The 21,888-nt window shown below is 51.3% G+C and overlaps 1 protein-coding gene across 1 annotated transcript in view; it reads left to right on the forward strand.

Moving 5' to 3' along the window:
* Positions 1 to 21,888, forward strand: part of LOC140396225 (protein bicaudal D homolog 1-like) — a 322,819-nt gene that overhangs the window by 272,512 nt on the left and 28,419 nt on the right. The gene's annotated exons all lie outside the window — the stretch shown is intronic.

The following is a 21,888-nucleotide window of genomic DNA, read 5'->3' on the forward strand; positions in this document are numbered from 1 at the left end:
ACGTAATTGCAAATAAGTCAATTGCGGTTGACTTTAATTTTCTGATGACTCCTTGATTCTACATCAGTTAGTATTCACATGATGCTTTCTTTACCTGCTTTATTTAAGGCGTTTTTAAAAGGGACATATTGAAAAAAACTTGTGAAATTCATGTTTTCTTAACAAAAAATTAAAGTTCTGCTATAAGATTCACGACACTTCCAGTATGCTCAAAGTGTTGAAATTTTAGACAAAACTGCTGTCGGGAATTGAAATCCAGGACCACGTCAGTTAACTTTTGTCCTTTAAGCTCTGAAATCTCAACTCAAATAAAATCTTACAGCACAGAAGGAGGCACATTGAAAGAGCTGTTCCATTTAGTCTCACATCCCAGCTTGTCCCTCATAATATTGCACTTTTTACATGTCCGTTCTCTTTTGGTAGTTGCAATACAATCAGCTGTCACCCCCCTTTCAGTTAGTGCATTCAAAATCATAAATCCCTCTCTGGGCAATCGTTTCTCCTACTTTCCCTCCTCTATTTCTTCTGTCAATGGTTTTAAATCTCTTGTATGACCCAATTGTCAGAGGAAACCACTTCTCCCTACTTTCTCTATTGAAACCACTCATGATTTGAGTGGGTAAAGGCGGCAGCGCAGCCAACGGGCTAAACACCGCTTTTCCTGCCCAAGTTGACACTTTGGAAAAGAAATCGGAAAATTCTGTCCAATATCTAAATCAGTTAATTCCTTCATCCTCGATCTTTGGCTAAGCTCCACTGTATTCTTTCTAAGGCCATGTATGACCTCCGGGGCTAGTGTACAGTCAATTTCAGTTCCACGAGACCAGGAATCACAACACAATTGAAAATAATAAATAATTTTTAGAAAACACCCAAAGTTCTTGGCCTTTGGCTGCTCAATAACTACAGTCACTAGATTTGTAAAGTTAAACACAATTATTCTAATTAATAACAATAACTATAATTAAATATGCAGCATTGCAACAGGTTAACTATTATCTCATTCCTAGCCCCCCCCCCTTAACTCATCCCCACCTGCTACACACACACACACACACACACACACAGACAAACAAACACAAAGGGGAAAAGAGGGGTATAAAAATAATGGGTAAAGCGGATAAGAGTCTTTGTTTCAGGTGGTTGTCTTCTACCACACCTTCCTTCAACCTAGGCTTTCAGTTCGAAGTTTCTGCCTTCAGTCTGTCATGATTTTCACTGTAGATTCAGTCATGTCTCTGCAGTTTCAGAGACACAGGAGCTATGCAGCTTTTGTGGAGAAAACAAGGGAGGAAGGGAGAGAGAGCATCTCATTTCTCTGAGTGTTCAGGACCCCACTGTACTTTCCTTGGTTCTCTGAAAAATTATCCCAACGGGTAGGATCCAATCACCGCCTGATACCGGGGCAGAATACGGCCTTTTGGCAAATTCATTGGTCACCAGCCAACCAATCAAACTGAGTCCCACCGATCTCTCTCAGGTGCCAAAAAGTCTGAGTTCTGCTGTTCAAAGCTAGCACAGTGTACTATGTTGTAACCTTTGAGTTCCTCACTTCCCCTGCTCGACTTAAATACATTCAGCATCCATGGATCAAAATGATAACGGCAAAAATAAAGAAAGGGGGAAAAAGGGAATCAACAGGAAGGATACTTTCTAAAAGGAATGAAACGTCAGGGCACGGATGTTTCATTGAGGTACGTAAGACATAAATCACAAACACATATCCATTCATCCATTCTCATTATATAAGTTCCCTTCCCTACATTGGTAAGTAGTCAGTCCTTAAACCCCTGACAAAGCATCTGAAATCCTTTCCAGGAATGTGTAAAATTTTAACATTGAACTGTTGTAATAATAAACTCTAATGGAATAATCTTGTTTTCAGGGTGTCATTGTGCCGCCTGGCTATATGGGCACCGTCAACTGCCTATTTGCATCACTTTAGTTTGATTCTGTACATTGAAAGCACTGTCTTATATTATGACACAAAAGCACGTGACTTAAAGTCACTTGGATGTTCCCTGTATTAGTACAATCTCCAAGAGCTATTCATATTTAATAGATACAACATAAATATTTTGTTTTACTATCACAATTATCCAGTAATGGTTCAAAGTTTTTGGTAAATTTCTCGAATGTTTCTTTGACTGCTTTTGCCATTATGTCCTTGTAGAAAAAAATATTGGACCCTTTCCTAAAGTGTAATATAAGCTAATATATTGAACACATTCCTTGAGGAAAGTCCTGAATGAAATTATATCAAACCCAGTTGAAATTTTCTGTACCTTTTTTCAATTAATAATATAAAACTTTCACACAGACACATATAATAATTAACAGCTGTTTTTTTTTTGGAAATCTGTTAAATTTTGGAAGTACGTAACCAAAATCAGATTATTTTAAGTTTCACTGCGCGATTGATCTCTCTGGCTTTCTTTTCTTTTCCCTTTGTCAAAGAGTCATCCAGACTCGAAACGTTAGCTCCATTTTCTCTCCACAGATGCTGTCAGACCTGCTGAGAATGTCCTGTATTTTCTGTTCTTGTTTCAGATTCCAGCATCCGCAGCAATTTGTCTTATCTTATTTTCCCTTGTCTATCCTTTTCTGTTTTTATGCTTCTGTCTGGTGTGTAACTATAGGATTCATTTTCCACTTAAGTTTCAGGAGTAGTCAGGGCAGACTGAGTTGCTCAGTATTTTCTCATCAGTCAGCACTGGAGATTGCCTAAGTGTGCACACTTCAAAGGGCTGGACATTGATATAAACTATAGCATAACTTTCCTTCCCCATATTTCCTGATCTTTTGGTTCTTTACTGCAAATTCGCCTTCATCTGCCTTTGGCAGTCCTATTACAGGTTGAGCATACTATACTCGAAACTCGAAAAGCGCTAAAATCCACAGGTTTGTTGCACCAAAAGAGTTGAACCCAGTACCTGATTCCCTGTCGGGAGGGAAAACGAGTTCTCTCTCTCTCTCTCTCTCTCTCTCTCTCTCTCTCTCTCTCTCTCTCTCCCCCCCCCAATCAGACACAGCATCGATCAGCGACTCCGAATCGAATAGTGTCCGAGGTTCTTTGCAGCTTGGTATTCCAAAAGTCGAAAAAGTCTTAATCTGAGACACTTTCGGCCCTGAACAGTTTGAATAAGGGATACTCAACCTGTGCAGACAGATTTCCCAATCTTGAGGTTCTTAAAGCAGTTGTGCCCTTTACTATTATAAGTGACTGGGAAATAACATTATGATGAGTTTTCACTCCCCTTTTAATTGTCTTGACTATTAGTTACCAATGATTTCTTCTTTTAGTCGCCATCCACTATTCAGAGTGTTGCCTTCTGAATGGAAATAGTTTGTGCTATATTGGATAGGGCATTCCTTTGAGAATTTCTCTTGCTCTCCGAGAACCAGACAATGAAGAGAAGCCCCATCGTTATGGCTGTGCCTGCTTTGAAGGAGGGCTTGGCAGACAAGCAAGGGACGGTGAATGTGTATAAGAATCTCTGTATTTGCTGCTTATGCTGCACCAGGGAAGCAATCTCATCCTTACACTAAATGCTGCCAGTGGACTTCCAAATCTTGTGCGCAATAACGCTGCTTGCTCCAATAACACTGCTTGCTCCAATAACACTGAAAACTCTCTGCAGTGGCTCCAATCAGTCACGTTCAGCTCATGGCATACTTTAGGTCACTGATGGAGTTTTTGAAGGGAGTATGACCTTTTCAAAGGATAATGGGCAGAAGAAAGATGGTGCTCTTCACGTAGCTGGCTTCCGAGGAGTATAGGGCCTCATTGATGAAATTCATCCAACTGTACAAGCTCTTTTCACCAGTGGTATTTACGATTAGGAACTGGTCCTATTCATTAACTTGTGGGTTGCAGTCTGTATATGCCCATCAGAATTGCATCTTGCAAACGGATGCCAGGCACCTGAGAAATTGTCCTTATGCTTCTACCTTCTGAGCACACTTGAATGGACTTCCAGAAATAAGAACCCACTGGTGATTCTCCAGTCTTCAACTCTCCGAGACGAGCTTTGTTTCTTCAAACGGGGATTCCATCCTAACGATACTCCACTTTGGGTGATTCACCCAAAAGCAGTCCTTTTCTTCTGCCTCACTTATCAGCAGTGACTTCCTCTTTGACAAAGCTTTGACAAAGAGTCACCCAGAATCGAAAGGTTAACTCCCTCTTCTCTCCACAGATGCTATCAGAACTGCTGAGATTGTTCAGTATTTTCTGTTTTTGTTTCAGACGCCAGCATCTGCGATAATTTGCTTACATTTTAGCACTTGCTTTCTTTTGGTCTCACTGCCTCACAGTTAGTGAGTCTACAAGAGGCAACAAAAATTGTCTTCTACTTTGCGTCCGATTGTTAAAGCTGGCATTTGACATTCAATAGAGGTTGACCTGGGCCCCGGTTCCCTTGGCAACCTGGTCACAATGGCTGTTGCTGGGCAGAGTTTAGTACAACTCGCACAATCCCCCATTCTAGGGCATTCTGTTTTACCTTAAATTAAAAAAGACAGTTTAAAATATAGCAGCCGGGTAAAGTCTAATGGTCATAACGATCCACAGTCCCACTGCTGTTCAGTGACATTTCTGCCCTCAATGGACAGAACCTGAGTGCCTAACAATACCCTTTTGAGTCAGGGCTCTCGACATCAAGGTCGGCAGAAGCACACATCCCTACAAGATTCAAATAAAATAAATAAATCCCACTGTCTGCTGATGTTCTACTGTACCATTTTGAGGTACATGATTATATTGTGCTGAAAAATAATTCAAATAGGAAAAATGTCCCCGTGTGACGGATGCAATGGGAGGACCAGAAGAAACCAAGACAATCAGACCGAGGTTGAGGAGTTGCCAACTGCGAAGAGGAAAAGCAATTTAGAAACTGATCTTCCCGATGAGGAAGGGCGCGAACCTGATTTACATCAATTTGATTGCATTATAATGTACTTAGCCGAGATTAAAGTCAAATCTTCAGACCTCATTGAACCTTTCCACCCACCACATGTGATGTCACGCCGACATGAATTACTACTGCTTTTTAAAATCAGGAACTAGGCCCAAGCCTTCTGAGAGGGAGGAAGGAGATGAGCACACTGTCTCAACCTAGTATCAGGGAGTTCAGGGGGACAGAGGCGGTTGTCCAGCTCCAGAAGGGGAGAGGGAGCAGTTTGGGGGCTTCCGGGATGGGGGTCACGGCTGGTGTGTGCGACCCTGCCGCCTGCTTACAAAATTAATGGAAGGGGGCAACACGGTGGCGCAGTAGCTAGCACTGCTGCCTCACGGTGCCAAGGACTCTGGTTCGATCCAGTCCCCGGGCCACTGTCTGTGTGGAGTTTGCACATTCTCCCTGTTTCCGAGTGTGTCTCAACCCCACAACCCAATGATGTGCCGGGTAGGTGGATTGGCCACACTAAATTGCCCCTTAATTGGAAAAAAAAGAATTGGATACTCTAAATTTATTTTTTAATTAATGAGAGGCCCTGAGATGTGCTCCAGCAGTTCCTCCTCCATCCAACCTCCTCACAGGCATCAGGGCTTGTGACCCCCTCCACCACACACAAGGGGAATCCCCGCAATGGGGTTTCCCAGAGGGCCAGCCCTGGCAGTGTGAACCTGGCACTGTACCGGGGGCAGTCTTCTTCCACGTCCCTTACCTGCCGGGGACTATACATAGCTGCGCATCACTGGCATGGTCATCACGACTGGTTTTCGTTTTTGTAAACCGGTGGTGATTTGCGCTGGTGTGACATCTTGCCATCTTGCATCTGGGTGGCACAATGCGGAATAGGTAGAAGTAGTGGTTGTGATGAACGGTTACTGTAACACTGTACCCTTGTCATCATGTAAGGTGATGACCCCTTTAAGACCAGGCTTGAAACCCTGGGGGGCTCCGCCCATCTGGGAGCCATATATAAGGGGCCGCCTTGTGGGCGGCACCTCTGTTCGCACCCGTCTCGGCACCAGGCTAGTTCTTAGCTTATTAAAGCCTTCTTTACCGTTTACTCTCTAAGCATCGTTATTGAGGGTATAACAGTAGTATTTTTTAGGGCCTGAGAATCCGTTTTCCCACACAAAATCGGGACCGGAGCCGTTTCCGCTACTCTCCACCCCCCACAGGGAGTACGTCACGCCGAGTATCAACCACTTCTGACCATTGCCTGAGACCCGCCCCGCTATTCTCCGTCTCCAAACGGCCAAATTCCCAAGGCCGTGGACCACATATGGTCCCACTGTCCGTGATACTCGCCTGGTGGCTGCGGACTCAGTCCGGGGGAGCCACAGTTGGGGGAGGGCCAATCGGAGGGCAGGGGGACCCACATTTGGGTTTGGGGGGCTATGTGTGGGAGCGGTCCGGATCTAACGTGCGGCCGATTTGCGGCATTATTTCGGCGGTCCAGGTCCGCAGGCTGAGTCTGCCATTGAGAAAGGTGCGGCCACTGGAGGCCGCCGCCGCGCGCCTGCACGGTCTCTGACCCGGAGGTGCGTGGGGCCGTATCGGCAGCGAGAGCTGCAAGCTCCACGACAGCTGCCTGCTAGCCCCCTGCATGATGGTGCATCTGTGGCCTTTTGACGCCAGGAGAGACAACAGTATTCACCACGGCATGGGGACATCGTCCCAAAAACAGATAATCCAGCCCCTGAATAGGTGCCTCCTGTTCTATATGACACTATGCTTAACGATATCAACTACATTGTCGTTGGAACACTGTTCATTAAACTCAGAAGTAAAGTCGACATGGAGTTGACTCGCTCCACACCATCCCCACCCCGCTGCACACCATCCCCACCCCGCTGCACACCATCCCCACCCCGCTGCACACCATCCCCACCCCGCTGCACACCATCCCCACCCCGCTCCACAGCATCCCCACCCCGCTCCACACCACCCCCACCCCGTTCCACACCATCCCCACCCCGCTCCACACCATCCCCAACCCGCTCCTCATCATCCGCACCCCGCTCCACACCATCCCCACCCCTCTCCACACCATCCCCACCCCGCTCCACACCATCCCCACCCCGCTCCCCACCATCCCCACCCCGCTCCACACCATCCCCACCCCGCTCCACACCATCCCCACCCCGCTCCTCACCATCCTCACCCCGCTCCACACCATCCCCACCCCGCACCACACCATCCTCACCCCGCTCCGCGCCATCCTCACCCCGCTCCTCATCATCCCCACCCCGCTCCTCACCATCCTCACCCCGCTCCTCACCATCCCCACCCCGCTCCTCACCATCCCCACCCCGCTCCACACCATCCTCACCCCGCTCCACACCATCCCCACCCCGCTCCTCACCATCCCCACCCCGCTCCACACCATCCCCACCCCGCTCCACACCATCCCCACCCCGCTCCACACCATCCCCACCCCGCTCCTCACCATCCCCACCCCGCTCCACACCATCCTCACCCCGCTCCACACCCTCCTCACCCCGCTCCCCACCATCCCCACCCCGCTCCACACCCTCCTCACCATCCCCACCCCGCTCCACACCATCCCCACCCCGCTCCACACCATCCCCACCCCGCTCCACACCATCCCCACCCCGCTCCTCACCATCCTCACCCCGCTCCTCACCATCCTCACCCCGCTCCACACCATCCTCACCCCGCTCCACACCCTCCTCACCCCGCTCCCCACCATCCCCACCCCGCTCCACACCATCCCCACCCCGCTCCTCACCATCCCCACCCCGCTCCACACCATCCCCACCCCGCTCCACACCATCCCCACCCCGCTCCACACCATCCCCACCCCGCTCCTCACCATCCCCACCCCGCTCCACACCATCCTCACCCCGCTCCACACCCTCCTCACCCCGCTCCCCACCATCCCCACCCCGCTCCACACCCTCCTCACCATCCCCACCCCGCTCCACACCATCCCCACCCCGCTCCACACCATCCCCACCCCGCTCCACACCATCCCCACCCCGCTCCTCACCATCCTCACCCCGCTCCTCACCATCCTCACCCCGCTCCACACCATCCTCACCCCGCTCCACACCCTCCTCACCCCGCTCCCCACCATCCCCACCCCGCTCCACACCATCCCCACCCCGCTCCTCACCATCCTCACCCCGCTCCACACCATCCTCACCCCGCTCCACACCGTCCCCACCCCGCTCCTCACCATCCCCACCCCGCTCCACACCATCCTCACCCCGCTCCACACCATCCTCACCCCGCTCCACACCATCCCCACCCCGCTCCACACCATCCCCACCCCGCTCCTCACCATCCTCACCCCGCTCCTCACCATCCCCACCCCGCTCCTCACCATCCTCACCCCGCTCCACACCATCCCCACCCCGCTCCACACCATCCTCACCCCGCTCCACACCAACCTCACCATCCCCACCCGGCTCCACACCATCCTCACCATCCCCACCCCGCTCCACACCATCCTCATCATCCCCACCCCGCTCCACGCCATCCCCACCCCGCTCCACACCATCCTCACCCGCTCCTCACCATCCTCACCCCGCTCCACACCATCCTCACCCCGCTCCTCACCATCCCCACCCCGCTCCACACCATCCCCACCCCGCTCCTCACCATCCTCACCCCGCTCCACACCATCCTCACCCCGCTCCACACCGTCCCCACCCCGCTCCTCACCATCCCCACCCCGCTCCACACCATCCTCACCCCGCTCCACACCATCCTCACCCCGCTCCACACCATCCCCACCCCGCTCCACACCATCCCCACCCCGCTCCTCACCATCCTCACCCCGCTCCTCACCATCCCCACCCCGCTCCTCACCATCCTCACCCCGCTCCACACCATCCCCACCCCGCTCCACACCATCCTCACCCCGCTCCACACCAACCTCACCATCCCCACCCGGCTCCACACCATCCTCACCATCCCCACCCCGCTCCACACCATCCTCATCATCCCCACCCCGCTCCACGCCATCCCCACCCCGCTCCACACCATCCTCACCCGCTCCTCACCATCCTCACCCCGCTCCACACCATCCTCACCCCGCTCCTCACCATCCTCACCCCGCTCCTCACCATCCTCACCCCGCTCCACACCATCCCCACCCCGCTCCTCACCATCCCCACCCCGCTCCTCACCATCCCCACCCCGCACCTCACCATCCCCACCCCGCTCCGCACCATCCCCACCCCGCTCCTCACCATCCTCACCCCGCTCCACACCATCCGCACCCCGCTCCTCACCATTCTCACCCCGCTCCACACCATCCTCACCCTGCTCCACACCATCCCCACCCCGCTCCTCATCATCCCCACCCCGCTCCTCATCATCCCCACCCCGCTCCACACCATCCTCACCCCGCTCCTCACCATCCTCACCCCGCTCCCCACCATCCCCACCCCGCTCCTCAGCATCCCCACCCCGCTCCGCACCATCCCCACCCCGCTCCGCACCATCCCCACCCTGCTCCACACCATCCCCACCCCGCTCCTCACCATCCTCACCCCGCTCCTCACCATCCTCACCCCGCTCCTCACCATCCCCACCCCGCTCCTCACCATCCTCACCCCGCTCCACACCAGCCTCACCCCGCTCCGCACCATCCTCACCCCGCTCCACACCATCCCCACCCCGCTCCACACCACCCCACCCCGCTCCACACCATCCCCACCCCGCTCCACACCATCCCCACCCCGCTCCTCACCATCCTCCGCTCCACACCATCCTCACCCCGCTCCACACCATCACCACCCCGCTCCACACCATCCCCACCCCGCTCCTCACCATCCCCACCCCGCTCCACACCATCCTCACCCCGCTCCACACCATCCCCACCCCGCTCCTCACCATCCCCACCCCGCTCCACACCATCCTCACCCCGCTCCACACCATCCCCACCCCGCTCCACACCATCCCCACCCCGCTCCACACCATCCCCACCCCGCTCCTCACCATCCCCACCCCTCTCCACACCATCCCCACCGCGCTCCTCATCATCCCCACCCCGCTCCACACCATCCCCACCCCGCTCCTCACCATCCCCACCCCGCTCCTCACCATCCCCACCCCGCTCCTCACCATCCTCACCCCGCTCCACACCATCCCCACCCCGCTCCTCACCATCCCCACCCCGCTACGCACCATCCCCACCCCGCTCCTCACCATCCCCACCCCGCTCCTCACCATCCCCACCCCGCTACGCACCATCCCCACCCCGCTCCTCACCATCCTCACCCCGCTACGCACCATCCCCACCCCGCTCTTCACCATCCTCACCCCGCTCCTCACCATCCCCACCCCGCTCCACACCATCCCCACCCCGCTCCACACCATCCCCACCCCGCTCCACACCATCCCCACCCCGCTCCACACCATCCCCACCCCGCTCCTCACCATCCCCACCCCGCTCCACACCATCCTCACCCCGCTCCACACCATCCCCACCCCGCTCCTCACCATCCCCACCCCGCTCCACACCATCCCCACCCCGCTCCACACCATCCCCACCCCGCTCCACACCATCCCCACCCCGCTCCACACCATCCCCACCCCGCTCCTCACCATCCCCACCCCGCTACGCACCATCCCCACCCCGCTCCTCACCATCCCCACCCCGCTCCCCACCATCCCCACCCCGCTCCCCACCATCCCCACCCCGCTCCCCACCATCCCCACCCCGCTCCTCACCATCCCCACCCCGCTCCTCACCATCCCCACCCCGCTCCACACCATCCCCACCCCGCTCCACACCATCCCCACCCCGCTCCTCACCATCCCCACCCCAATCCTCACCATCCCCACCCCAATCCGCACCATCCCCACCCCGCTCCACACCATCCCCACCCCGCTCCGCACCATCCTCACCCCGCACCTCACCATCCCCACCCCGCTCCTCACCATCCCCACCCCGCTCCTCACCATCCCCACCCCGCTCCACACCATCCTCACCCCGCTCCCCACCATCCCCACCCCGCTCCTCACCATCCCCACCCCGCTCCTCACCATCCCCACCCCGCTCCTCACCATCCTCACCCCGCTCCACACCATCCCCACCCTGCTCCACACCATCCCCACCCCGCTCCTCACCATCCTCACCCCGCTCCTCACCATCCTCACCCCACTCCTCACCATCCCCACCCCGCTCCACGCCATCCCGCCCCACTCCTCACCATCCTCACACCGCTCCTCACCATCCCCACCCCGCTCCTCATCCCCACCCCGCTCCTCACCATCCTCACCCCGCTCCACGCCAATCCGCCCCGCTCCACACCATCCTCACCCCGCTCCACACCATCCTCACCCCGCTCCACGCCATCCTCACCCCGCTCCACACCATCCTCACCCCGCTCCACGCCATCCTCACCCCGCTCCACGCCATCCTCACCCCGCTCCTCACCATCCTCACCCCGCTCCACGCCAATCCGCCCCGCTCCACACCATCCTCACCCCGCTCCACACCATCCTCACCCCGCTCCACACCATCCTCACCCCGCTCCACACCATCCCCACCCCGCTCCTCATCATCCTCACACCGCTCCTCATCATCCTCACCCCGCTCCTCACCATCCCCACCCCGCTCCTCATCATCCTCACCCCGCTCCTCATCATCCTCACACCGCTCCTCACCATCCCCACCCCGCTCCTCACCATCCCCACCCCGCTCCTCATCATCCCCACCCCGCTCCTCATCATCCTCACCCCGCTCCTCACCATCCCCATCCTGCTCCTCACCATCCCCACCCCGCTCCTCACCATCCCCACCCCGCTCCTCACCATCCCCACCCCGCTCCACACCATCCTCACCCCGCTCCTCATCATCCTCACCCCGCTCCTCACCATCCCCACCCCGCTCCTCACCATCCCCACCCCGCTCCACACCATCCTCACCCCGCTCCACACCATCCACACCCCGCTCCTCACCATCCCCACCCCGCTCCACACCATTCTCACCCCGCTCCTCACCATCCCCACCCCGCTCCTCACCATCCCCACCCCTCTCCACACCATCCTCACCCCGCTCCACGCCACCCCGCCTTGCTCCACACCATCCCCACCCCGCTCCACGCCATCCCGCCCCGCTCCACACCATCCTCACCCCGCTCCACGCCACCCCGCCTTGCTCCACACCATCCCCACCCCGCTCCACGCCATCCCGCCCCGCTCCACACCATCCCCACCCCGCTCCACACCATCCTCACCCCGCTCCACGCCATCCTCACCCCGCTCCTCACCATCCCCACCCCGCTCCACACCATCCTCACCCCGCTCCATGCCATCCCGCCCCACTCCTCACCATCCTCACCCCGCTCCTCACCATCCCCACACCGCTCCTCACCATCTCCACCCCGCTCCTCACCATCCCCACCCCGCTCCTCACCATCCTCACCCCGCTCCACACCATCCACACCCCGCTCCACGCCATCCCGCCCTGCTCCACACCATCCTCATCCCACTCCACACCATCCTCACCTCGCTCCTCACCCCGCTCCACGCCATCCTCACCCCGCTCCTCACCATCCCCACCCCGCTCCACACCATCACCACCCCGCTCCTCACCATCCTCACCCCGCTCCATGCCAATCCGCCCCGCTCCACACCATCCTCACCCCGCTCCACACCACCCTCACCCCGCTCCACACCATCCCCACCCCGCTCCACGCCATCCTCACCCCGCTCCACACCACCCTCACCCCGCTCCACACCATCCCCACCCCGCTCCCCACCATCCTCACCCCGCTCCACACCATCCTCACCCCGCTCCACACCATCCCCACCCCGCTCCACGCCATCCCGCCCTGCTCCACACCATCCTCACCCCGCTCGTCACCATCCCCACCCCGCTCCACGCCATCCTCACCCCGCTCCACACCATCCTCACCCCGCTCCATGCCATCCTCACCCCGCTCCTCACCATCCCCACCCCGCTCCTCACCATCCCCACCCCGCTCCACACCATCCTCACCCCGCTCCACGCCATCCCGCCCTGCTCCACACCATCCTCATCCCACTCCACACCATCCTCACCTCGCTCCTCACCCCGCTCCACGCCATCCTCACCCCGCTCCTCACCATCCCCACCCCGCTCCACATCCTCACCCCGCTCCACGCCATCCCGCTCCGCTCCACACCATCCTCACCCCGCTCCGCACCATCCTCACCCCGCTCCGCACCATCCTCACCCCGCTCCGCACCATCCTCACCCCGCTCCGCACCATCCTCACCCCGCTCCACACCAACCTCACCACGCTCCTCACCATCCTCACCCCGCTCCACACCATCCCCACCCCGCTCCACACCATCCTCACCCCGCTCCACTCCATCCCACCCCACTCCAGGCCATCCCAGCCCACTCTGCGCCAGCCGCATCACGCCATCCCTTCCCCGCAGCACGTCATCCCACCCCGCTCCAGGCCATCCCAGCCCACTCCACGCCAGTCGAATCACGCCATCCCTTCCCCGCACCACATCCTCCCGCTGCGTTCCAGGCCATCCCAGCCCACTCTACGCCATCCTCACCCCGCTCCATGCCATCCCGCCCTTTCCAGGCCACCCTGCTCCACGCCAACCTCACCCCGCTCCACACCAGCGCCAGCCCGTCCCACTCCAAGCAATCCTCACTCCACTCCATGCCAGTCGGATCCCGCTCCATGACAGCCCATCCCCGCTCCAACTTCTTCCATCGGGCAGGAGATACAAAAGTCTGAGAACACGCACTAACAGATTCAAAAACAGTTTCTTCCCCTCTGCTAACAGACTCCTGAACGGACTGAACTGATGTCTCCACGCATCTTCTCTCAGTGTAGCACTGCATTCAGTATGCTTCACCCAATGTCTTATGTATTTACATTGTGTATTTATCATATGTCCTATGGTTATCACGTATGGAATGACCTGTCTGGACTCTACGCAGAACAATACTTTTCAGTGTACTCGGTACACGTGACAAATCTAAATTTAAATCCACTCCAGCCCACCTTGCTCCACACCAGCCCAATTGGCTGGCAACTCCATCAGTTCTGACAGTGCCAAGGGAGCATTAGTGGATGCTGCTGTGACTGCGATCAGGAAGAATAGGAAGGCTCATGGATCCCGGAGCCAGGTAGGTCCAGGGTCTTGGGCAGGGATGGTTTGGGCAGTTTCAGGCGTTGTGAGTCTTATGGAGCAGGTGTGTAGGAAGAAAAGGGGATTACTACCTCAGTGGGGGAGGGAGCTGCCGCTGACCTGCAAAGGGCAGTCTCCGAAGGTAGTGCCCCCCACCTTCCTTCCCGCCTTTGAAAAAGTTTAAAAAACGGCCTGCCTACTCCCAGCTGACTACTCATCCGCAGGGTGGCATGCAAAATGCAGCCAACTGCCCCTCCCCCACCCCCCGACCCCCACCCCCATCTCTGTTTATCTCTCTCTCATTTTCAACTTACTTCTCTTACTCACTCATCTCTACCTCTGTCTTTATCCAACAGGTATTAGATTTTGGGCCAATTGGAATAGTATGTTCTACAATGTTTTGCCTAACGACTGTCAGTGCATCATCAATAATGATCATTTTTCACAGCATCTTCAACACTTTCTCTGGATTTTCTCGGTCTTGGATTTGGTGTCAATCTGATGAAGAAAATGTGTTTTTTTTTATATCCTTCCTGTAGCTGGTTAATTACATTGGAAACAACAAATTCTTACAAACGCCCCCTGCGTTGCCATTCAGGGACCATGTCTGCATTGCTCCATGTCAGTACACACCTTAACTCCCAGCGGGTGCCAAGCCTCAGCATCCTACCCTGTTTACCTCAAGTTGCAAATTTCAAATTCAAATCTATAACTCTAATTTTATAAAATTTCAGCCAGTTAAATTGGTGAATTTTATACAATCACAACAGCAGGTGGAGAAGCAGGAATCATATATAAACTGAAGTAATGTTTATTGACGGTAACACCAGACTATGAAATGTTGTGCCCAAACACCAGTATTATTGCTGAAACCTCATTTTGGGCTGTTTATTTCTGTAAATGCAATAACATTTTAAATTCTAGCGTGATATTTACACTCCAACCTCAGGTTCCATTTGATAAAATTTCCAATGGCATTCTCCAAACAACCTCGCAGTGATGGCAATGAAGTCAACTCAGCTTCTGCATCAAATGAGAAAGGCGGCCCTGTCTTTTAATCCTTTACAGTTTTTAAGCTTATATACTTTTGTTCACTGCTATAAGCAGAAATATGGTGGGCTCCGACTAAATAAAGGAACTCGGGTGTATACCCAATGTTACATTATATTTATAGCGATGATGTGCCTGCCTCATTTGATCTGGTTGGCTTATTTTTGTAACTGATATTTCTTCCCTGCAATGGCGTTAAAGTATTATCAATCTTATTGCTACATATGAAATATACTTTTTGCTCAGTATGGACGTGTGCAAGTGTTTTGGTACGGAAGCATAAAGGCCAGAGTAATCCCAGGGTTCAATCCTTAATCTGTGCTGATCTCATCTGGGGCAGTGGTCGGAATATTACAGCCGGTTTCAGTCTCCCTAGAATGAAGAGAGCAGGATCAGACTGTGGTTTGGATAACCAGTAACAGCAGTAAGTGGCTGATGGTTCAGTAGATGATGAGACTGTGGTTTGGATAACCAGTAACGGCAGTAAGTGGCTGATGGTTCAGTAGATGATGAGACTGTGGTTTGGATAACCAGTAACGGCAGTAAGTGGCTGATGGTTCAGTAGATGACGAGATTAGGGCCAGTTTTATCATCCGGCTCATCGGCATTTCTACTTGAAAATTGTAATCTGCTTCCTATGCACGTTTTAAGTCTTTGATTTGGACATTAAACTGATCTCCCTCCTGAAGCAGCCAAACAGACTGGTCATCTGATTGCCCCCTACCGATGATCGCTAATTGTCACCTTGAATGGGGCTATAGGTCACCCAATTCTATTTTGAGGCTGCTACTAATCCACTTCTGCTGGGAAGCCACAATTAACATCAGACCTACTGATTGGCTTGACTCACATGTTTAAAAAGCGGTCACTTCAGCAAAGTTCCGGAGGCTTGTTAGCACCTGTGAAATTCTGACGTAACTCACTTCTTTCAGGAAAAGAGGTTTAGAGGGGGTAGGTACCAATGACATCTGTACATGTGCAAGAGCAGGAGTCGCTAGATAGCAGTTAGGCATAAGAGCCTGAACTGATTTTCTTTCCCCTCCCCCACCCCCCAGCTAATGGACCCTGTCCCCTACAACCACCCCCCCCCCCCCCCCCGAATTCCAGACACAATGAATGGTGAGAGTGATGTAATTTGCATTGTTTGTTTTCAGACACTTCTGTAGCACCGATGCTCATTTTATAAGACAATATGTTTTGACAATTCTATTTGTTTGGGGAGGGAGAAGAGCTGTGCCTCATTTTCATTACATCATTGGCATCACAAGTAATGCAGTGCTTCAATGTGATATGTTTAGATTGTTCATTTGTACCACCTGTAAAATAAATGTGTTCATTAGCTGGCCTGCAGGAATGAATAAATGCAAGATTTTAATTTACCAATTAAGATGAACAAGCAAAGGAAGATCGAGGGAAATACTTTGTTTCGAGCACTTCCATCATTGTTATATAGTCATGTAAATGTATGTTAACAGATATTAAACATTTTTAATGTTGTTGCTTTTCAGAGTCCTGTTCTGTCAGATCACCACTCCCCACTCATGCTGCTCCATAGAGTACTCTACAGCATAGTCCTTGAGAATCCCCAACTAGCCATGTTTGTTTCGATGCAATTATTTTGGGGGACAATCTAGGCATGCACCACCATGAGGTATCCACTTATATTCAACCTTGTGTGCAGTGTTTAGAGCATGAAGAAGGTGTGTGAATCTCCTCATGAGGTAGTTCTTCAAGTCTAGTTCAGAGAGACTGTATAGATGGCAGTGAATGTAGTGTCCATCCTTGAGTATGGTCTCTACAGACATCCCCAGACACCAGGCCAGGGAATAGAAACTTCTTTTGGAATATTTGAACCACTCACCTGCACTCTCCTTCTATTGCCGGTACTGTTTTGAAGTTAACACTTCTGTATAAAGGGGGTGAATTCCAGTACACAACTGAGCACCACTGTAACATCAAGATGATAGAAGGTTCTCTCTGACACAGAATAATCTGATATTGGAGCCTGAATTTTTCTGATTAGCCACAAGCTAGGAAATCCAGGCCGGTGCGTTTAATGCCTGAAGTTGATACTAATCCCCCTTAACTGTGAAAGAAGTGCCAAAGATCACCATTCCCAGTCAGATAGCTGCTATCTATTCAGTTTATAATAATGAACCACCGGAAGCGGTAAAATTCAAAGAACAGAATGAACAGATGATTTTTCCCTGGATATTTGAGGTGCAAGAGAACCTTTCGGGTGGGCATGTTGGGGTCTTAAGCTGAAATGCAAGACACCACCTTGGTTAAGGAATCAGACGTTGCGCTCAGAGCTGATTTCCACTTCAGTTGCCTACTAGTGCTCATTAATATGTCTGCATGATGCCTAGCACTTTGACCCAGTGCCCTGTCCTAACAGTGACCAGCTAACTGGGAGTAAACTCGTCATCATAGAGGATTCTGAGTACTTTTAAAGGTTTTTATCCTTTTACCATTCATTTTCTTCTTGAGGTTTGACGATGAAATTTGAGACAGATCGGGAGACTTTCTAAGACTCTTTATCAAAACTTCACTAACACTGTATCAACATTTAATCTGGAAATTCTCTGAGGACTTCACTTAAAAAGATTGGATGCTGTTGCTCTATGATATAGAGGAGTAATCAGTAGAAAGAGCTATGGTCAGCTGGTTAGGGGTTCCCCTTGGTCCACTGGAGTAAAGGGAGGAGGCGATGAGACCAGGTAAGGCGATAACCAACTGCTTCAGGAGAGAAGGAAGGTGGACGAGGTGGGTTCCTACTCCTACTACAGGAAACTCCGCCTCCTCTGGGCTTCCTCAACCCAGAACTCCAGTGCCATGTCCGAGAATCTGTACACTCTCACTCAGTCCCTGAGCCCTCCTGAAACCTGCAAATCTGTGACAACCAGCACATTCCACCCCTTCATTGGGCATGGTATTTTCCATGGACATTGTGCTGAACCAGCATTTTCTAAATTTTCAGGTGTCATTCTTAGCACCTCCAGACAAGTTCAAATTCTGGTAAACAATGAGGATCAAAATTGTGTGCCGAAGCCAGACTTTCAAGCAGATGTGTTTTAGTAGCACAGCACTCATCTAGAGCCTGTTTTCACCATTTCACCAAAATAACAGTGGAACGTGGAGAAGATAGCACCAGTAATTGTTGAACGTCCTGTTCCCCAGCCAATGTAATTTCAAGAGCACCATGTTCAAATGTATCAATAAAATGGTTACTACCACAGGGACAATGAGATGTATTAGCTGCTGGAATAGCCTTGTTACTTTATTAGAACTGTGGGCTGGAATTTTATTTTTTACTAAGGGGAAGAACGGTTTGTTCTTGCCATTGAACAATTCAGACATAACAAACTTGTGCTCAAATAAACACTTGGCAAATTAAATCATTTCAGATTTTATTTTAACCATTTCCCTCCAATTTGAGGGAAGATACTCACCTGCTGTCATTGAAAAAGAAGAAACCAATTCATTCAATCAAGTGGCCCTGTGACACACTTACTCACGATGTGGAGATGCCGGCGTTGGACTGGGGTGAGCACAATAAGAAGTCTTACAACACTAGGTTAAAGTCCAACAGGTGTGTTTCAAATCACTAGCTTTCGGAGCACTCTTTCCTCACAACACGCTGGTTGATCAAGCTATCTGGTTTACAGCTAATAATGGTCTTCTTTGTGGAGTCATTCATTCAGGGTCCCGCAAGTTAGAAAATGCAATACTTACATGCAGCAGGCTTCCTGGAGAGATACACTGTCTCTTATAAACCTGGGCCTTCAGCTCAAGGTTCATCTTCAGGCCTCTATCTTTCTGTATAGACACTTCATTTCACATCAAACCTTGCTTTCAGCTCATGGTTTTACTTCAGGTCTCTGTAGTCTCCAGAGAACGACATGCAAACTTTCTGGAGAGTCAACCCTCACAGTGGTCTTATGGAGATAATTATTTAGATCGTTTTAAAGAGAGTTAGTTAGATCTCTTCCTCCAGGCGCTCAGAATCAAAAGTGAAACCAAACTGGTGCCTCATGACTCTGAAAACATTCAAGTGGGATCAGATCCAATCACCACCCGTTGCCAGGCAGAGCATGGCTTTTTGGGCCAATTCATTGGCCACCAGAAAATCAATCAAACCGAGTCATCACTGATACTGGCCAGTCTGAAATCAGCAGTCTAAAACAGCACAGTCCTCTGGAATCTCCTGTTTGAATCAAAAGCAGACCACTGCTTCCTTTGCTTGAATTAAAGATAAAGGCTGCTTTAAAGACTTATGTCCATAAATCATCCATGGTTAAAAATGTAATGGTACAAATAAAAGGAAGGGAAGATAAGGGAATAAACAGGAAGCACCCTTATACTTAGCAAAATCACACTATCAAAGAATTTGGGCATGGAAACCAATGTCAAATCTATTTTTCAGCTTGGATCAAATCTGATGAAAACATTGCACTCCTTGTGTTAGTTAAATATCCCCACCTAGTCAAATTGCTCCAAAATCTGAAGTGCTACAAGTCGGACCATTTTGGCATTTGGTCCTATTAAAAGAAAATGAGTTTGCAGTTTGTGTCTCTAATGTGGAGATTCAATACCCTCCTATTTTCCACTGCCATTCAAGAAAAATGGTCTCATGTTCTACACCTCACCTGACCAGCTGTGATCATGTGGCAACCTTGCTGACAGCCTAACATTGTGCTTGAGCCAGTGTGCAATTTTAAAGTGCTGTTCCTTGGTGAGCTTTAAGGAGCAAATATTCTACACCTTGGTACAGGGTTAGTGAGTGTGCATCTTACACCTGGGAACTCTTTTCCTGGTGTCTTGGGACATTTGAAATATAGAATTCGGATTCAGATATGGAGAAGCTGAATTTGGGAGGCTGGAATCTGAGGAGGCTGTTTGTCTAGGTAAAGCTGCTCAGAAGCAAGCCAGAGTCTCTTTAAATTATATCAAGGAAAAGAACACATTCACTGGTATTTTCATGTAATTGCTTAAAGATAATTTACGGTGAAAAATGAAATGGCATATGATGCAATAAATTCTTAATTTCCTTTTATTCTAATAATAATAATAGCCTTTTATTGTCACAAGTATGATGTTACTGTGAAAAGCCCCTAGTCGCCACAATCCGGCACCTGTTCGGGTAACCTGGTACAGGAATTGAACCCGTGCTGCTGGCCTTGTTCTGCATCACAAACCAGCTTTCTAGCCCACTGAGCTAAACCAGCCTTCCAGCCCTTTTATTCTTTCATGGGATGTGGGTGTCACTGAAAAGCATTTGTTGCCCATCCCTAATTGCCCTTGAACTGAGTGGCTTGCTGGGCCATTTTAAGAGGCAATCACATTGCTGTGGGTCTGGAGTCACATGTAGTTCAGACCAGGTAAGAATGGCAGAGTAACTTCCCTGAAAGGACTTTAGTGAACCAGGTGGGTTTTTGCAATGATTGACAATGGTTTTGTGGTCTTCGTCAGACTTTGAAGTCTGCTGAATTCAAGTTTCATTGAATTCAAATTACACCATCTTCCATGTTGGTATTCCAACCCGCGACCCCAGACATTACCCTGGGTCTCTGGATTACTAGTCCAGTGACAATACCATTATTCCACTGCCCTCCCCAATAGTATGTGACTTACCAGCATGTTGATGTATCTTACAAAATGTAAAGCTTCTGTGTACAGAAATAATTTAGTTTCTGGTGTACAGTTTCATACATCCAATTATTTTGGGTACTTCCAATGAGAAATCAGGGGTCTGTGTTTTCAGTGGTAATCAGGTAGTTCTCATGACGGACATGAAAATCAAACTTGGTATTGTCTGTAACATATTTACATTTGTCAGGAATTTTCTCAAAGTCTCCTTTACCGGGGCAAATTTGGGGCAATTGCCAGACTTTTGCCAAAGTTCCAACTGCTTGTGGGAAAAGCCCTGAGGAAGTTCCTAGCCACTGTTCACATTAAATACAATTTTCAGTTTTTATTATATTAATTGTTTATTAATTATAATGATTGTGGTGCAAAGGATGAGATAAGACTTCCCTATTCAGAGATCTCAGGTGCATTGTTGGGCATTTATATTTATTGATATATTGGGATTCTTTCTCTAAAAGGTCCCAACCTTTTAAAGTAAGTGATTTGCAAATACTTTTCTGTTTACGGTGCATTATTTACTGCCAATTATCTATGTCCAGATTATCCATTAAAACCTTTGTGGGTTTAAACGTTGTGTGAAACATGACCTCATCACCCAGGGCTGTAGCACCTGATGTTAATTAGCTTCTGTCTAAAAATGATTAGCTTCATGTTATTTTTTATTGTATGTATCTTCATTCTCATTCCTCAGGTACTGATATACTACTCGTGTGGGACCAAATTGAGGTGCTCTTAATTATACGTTGGTTATCAATCATTCAGAAGGAGAACAATTTTCACTATCATAATGAAATGCCAATATGTTTTGAAGCGTGAAAAACATTGGCATAACTACATCACTACTCATACTGTTTCACTTATCAGCTGGTTTAGCACAGGGCTAACTCGCTGGCTTTGAAAGCAGGTCAGCAGCACGGTTCAATTCCCGTACCAGCCTCCCCGAACAGGCGCCGGAATGTGGTGACTAGGGGCTTTTCACAGTAACTTCATTTGAAGCCTACTTGTGACAATAAGCGATTTTCATTTCATTTCATTTCATTTCATTGCAACTGAAATGATTCATGTCCTAATGATAATCAGTTGTTCTATATCCCCACCCTCCACACCCCCATTAAAA

This window comes from Scyliorhinus torazame, chromosome 19, assembly GCF_047496885.1.
Source record: "Scyliorhinus torazame isolate Kashiwa2021f chromosome 19, sScyTor2.1, whole genome shotgun sequence".
NCBI classification, from domain to species: domain Eukaryota; kingdom Metazoa; phylum Chordata; class Chondrichthyes; order Carcharhiniformes; family Scyliorhinidae; genus Scyliorhinus; species Scyliorhinus torazame.